Source organism: Carlito syrichta, unplaced genomic scaffold (assembly GCF_000164805.1).
Source record: "Carlito syrichta isolate Samal-C Ts95f unplaced genomic scaffold, Tarsius_syrichta-2.0.1 Scaffold305696, whole genome shotgun sequence".
In the NCBI taxonomy this organism is placed as follows: Eukaryota; Metazoa; Chordata; class Mammalia; order Primates; family Tarsiidae; genus Carlito; species Carlito syrichta.
In genome coordinates this window covers 29,882-34,004 of record NW_007249792.1, presented here as the reverse complement: position 1 = coordinate 34,004, position 4,123 = coordinate 29,882, and positions in this window count along the sequence as shown.

The window sequence follows — 4,123 nt, the reverse complement described above, 5'->3', positions numbered from 1 at the left end:
CTGGGTGACAGAGTGAGACTCCAACTCAAAAAAAAAAAAAAATTATCTAGATTAACAGAACACTGAAGATTTACAGTCTGTGTATAGGTCTCCAACTAATTTAAATTAATTCATTATAACAAAGAACGAATCAGTTAACAGTAGTTCATCTGTTTCCCCTATCTGTGTTTGAGGGGTAAGGGTAGAGGGTGTATACACTCCATTAGCTCTTTCTCAACAATAATCAAATAATTCGTCAGATAAAAGAAAAAAAAATTATGTCTTACTCAACGTCAATTCCTAAGAACAGTTTGTTTTGTGACAATGGCCAAGAGTGCTCTCCAGCCTGAGTGTAACAGAGTGAGACTCCAACTCAAAAAAAAAAAAAGAAACCTATCAAATCTAATACTTGTCATTTTTCATCCAAAAATAAACTTTCCTTAAAAAAAAAAAAAAAAAAAAAAGCCAGGCTCGGTGGCTCAGCCTGTAATCCTGCGCCTTTGGGAGGCTGTGGTGAGTGGACTGCCTGAGCCCAGGGGTTCGAGACCCGCCTGGGCAGTGAGACCTCATCTCTATAATAAATCAAAAAATCAGTCGGTCGTGGTAGCGCATGACTGTAATTCCGGCTACTTGGAAGGCTGAGGCAGAAGGATCGCCGGAGCCCAGCAGGTCGAGGCTGCGGTGGCTGGAAGCGGTCACTGCACTCCAGTCTGGGCGACAGAGTAAGACTCCAGCTCAAAAAAAAGAAAAAAAAAAAAGCCCCAAACATTATAGGTTCCACATAAGAGATTAGGAAAAAGATTACCAAAAGATCCTTCTGTGCTAGAATGTTTCCTTTACATCCAGTTACAAATGAATCAGAAAGTAATTTAAGCTATAGAGTCCAAAGCATATAAAGTATTATGATGAGGCCAGGCACGGTGGCTCAGCCTGTCATCCCATCACTTTGGGAGGCCGAGGTGAGAGGACTGCCTGAGCCTGCATGTTCGAGACCAGCCCAGGAAACATGGTGAGATCTTGTCTCTACAATTAAGCAAAAAATCAGCTGGGCGTGGTAGCGCGCCTGTAGTTCCAACTACTTGGAAGGCTGAGGCGGAAGGATCACCTGAGCCCAGCAGGTCTAGGCTGCGGTGGCCGTGAGCATGCCCCTGCACTCCAGCCTGGGTGAAAGAGGGAGACTCCAACTCAAACAAACAAAAAATCACAACGACCATATGATTCATGTGACTCTAAGAAAGGCTCTTAGTTTATAAAGAAAAACTATAAAATCAATAAACTGTTAATTTCCTGATACACCCCTGTTCTCAACTTTGTACAAAACATTGCTGACTGGCTACCTTTGCTGCAAACGAGCGCACACAACACACAACTAAACACGTAAGATGAAAATAAACTTAAGAGGCAAAGAAACAAATAAAAAGATCAATCTCCTCAAAACGGAAAACAAGCAGCTACAGATGAGCTCAAAGTAAAAAACAATGTCACTACACCAAAACCACCACTGCTTGTCTCCTACAAGGGAGGAAAGAGTAAAAAACAAATGAAAACCAAGTTTTTCCACTCCTCTATTACATGGTACTGTATTACTTCTCAACATTTTCCTTATTTGCCCTACTACATTCATTTGCTCAACACCTACTCTTGCCTAAAAGTCATACTATGTTTGGTTAAAAATAAAAACTTAAAAAATAACAAACTGTGTTTGGATTTAAAGTATGATATTAAATATGGCTGGGTGCAGTGGCACACACCTGTAATCCCAACACTTTGGAAGGCCAAGGCAGGAGGATTGCTTGAGGTCAGGAATTCGAGGCCAGCCTGGGCAACACAGCAAGGCCTCGTCTCTTCAAAAAAATCAGAAAAGTTAGCAAGGCTTGGTGGCAGACACCTGCAGTCCCAGCCACTCGGGAAGCTGAGGCAGAAGGTTCACCTGAGCCCATCAGGTAGAGGCTGCAGTGAGCTGTAATCATGCCACCGCACGCCAGCCTGGGTAAGAGTGAGAGACTCTGACTCAAAAAAATGAAATAAAGTATTAAGGATGACTGGACAGATCACAGTAAATGCTAGACTTAAAATTTAAGGCAAAAATCAGCTTCTTTAAACAGTATTTTGAAACAATGGGTCAAATTAAGGCGTCCTAACCACATTATGTACTCCCAAAGTTTAGTCAGTCAAATGAAGCATCACAGAACATTCATTCATTGATTTACAAGACTGAATGCCGACTACAAAAATGAGCAAGATACAACTGATCCCCTACCATTAAGAAATTCTCAGGTGGGTGCAGTGGCCTGTAATCCCAGCACTTCTGGGAGGCCAAGGCGAGAGGATTGTCTGAGCTTAGGTGTTGAGACTAGCCTGGGCAACTTGGCGAGACCTCGTCTCTACAATAAATAAAAGAAATTAGCTGGGCATGGTGGCGCATGCCTGTAGTTCCAGCTACTTGGAAGGCTGAGGCGGAAGGATCACCTGAGGGCAACAGGTCTAGGCTGCGGTGGCCGTGAGCATGCCACTGCACTCCAGCTGGGCGATAGAATGAGACTCCAACACACACACACACACACACACACACACACACACACACACACACACACAAATTCTCAGGCAACAGAAAAAAGATAATGCAACAGAGTATAAGCACTAATGATAAAAAGAAGTAGAGGTGGCTGAGTAAACTCCGAACTGAGATTAGAGAAGGAAGTTGAGGTTTCCAGAGAAGATAATGCCCAAATTGAGTCTTAAGGTATTAGCAGGGTTAAGCACTAGTATAATTTTGGTCGTGTGTGTGTGCGTGTGTGTGTGTGTGTGCAAGGTAGGGCAGAAAAATGAGATTCAAAAAAAAAGGCAGTCAGTGAAGCAAGACCGTTTCAATAAGGTACAGTTTGTGCAAAAGCAAAAGGCACTAGGCAGGCATGACATATCACCAAACTGCACATGGCTCACAAGGGTGCTGTCCAACACAGTAGCTACTGAGCCCTTGAAAAGTAGTTAGGCAGAACTGACATACTGTAAGGGTAAAACACATGTGGCATTCTGAAAAGTTAGTACATAAAACAGACCATAAAAAATCCCTCCAATAAGCTTCTTAAATATTCTTTATATGTTGAAACAATATATATGGCACACTGAATTAAATTCAAAACATTAAAATTGATGTCACCTGTTCATGCTTTCTTGTATGGCTATTGAAAAAATATGCATATGGCTCATACTGTATTTCTATTGGACAATGTTAGTTTAGAATGTCTGCATTGGCAAGAGAGTAGTGATAAAGTAGTAATAAGGTGAGCTGGTTCAGATAGAAGAGACTATAAAAGAAGAATCTCTATGTCATATTAAGAAATTGGATGGAAACAAAGGATCTTCAGTAGGGTTAAAATGATGATCAGATCTGATATTTGCAAGGATTCATCTCCAAGTCAAGAACCAGAGGACAGTAAGGATGGAGAAAGAATACCAGATGACAGTGTTTTGAATTAAGGTAATAACCGGAGGCAGAGTACAGAACATATTCCAGAAATGTCTATGAAGTAAAATAAGCTAGATTTGGTGATGGATTAAATGTGGAGTATGAGAAGAGAGAACCTGAATGAATTACAAAGTTTGGGGCTTGCAAAATTAGGAGAGTATGGTACCACTCAACTGAACTGTGGCAGGGAAACATGATGAATTCCATATCAGACATACTGAATTTGGTAAGCCTCTGGGAAATCAACGTGAAATACCAAACATTACTACAAAAGTTTGATGATAACTCAAGAGTCCCAAGGCCAGAGATTAAAAAAAAACCAAAACTGGGAGCGTGTAAATGAAATACTGATGGTAGAAACCAAGAATGAGGATAAACTCAGTCAAGAAAAGAACACAGAGAGAAAAGAGACAACAGAAGACTGAATTATGAGGAAAAACAATAATGAAAGTTAGTTAGTGGGGGCCAGGCTTGGTGGCTCAGCCTGTCATCCCAGCACTTTAGGAGGCCAAGGCGAGTGGATGGCCTGAGCCCGTGGGTTAGAGACCCACCAGGGCAACTTGGCGAGACCTTGTCTCTACAATACATAAAAAAAAAAATTAGCCAGGCGTGGTAGTGCGCCTGTAGTTCCAGCTACTTGGAAGGCTGAGACAGAAGGATTGCTGGAGCCCAGCA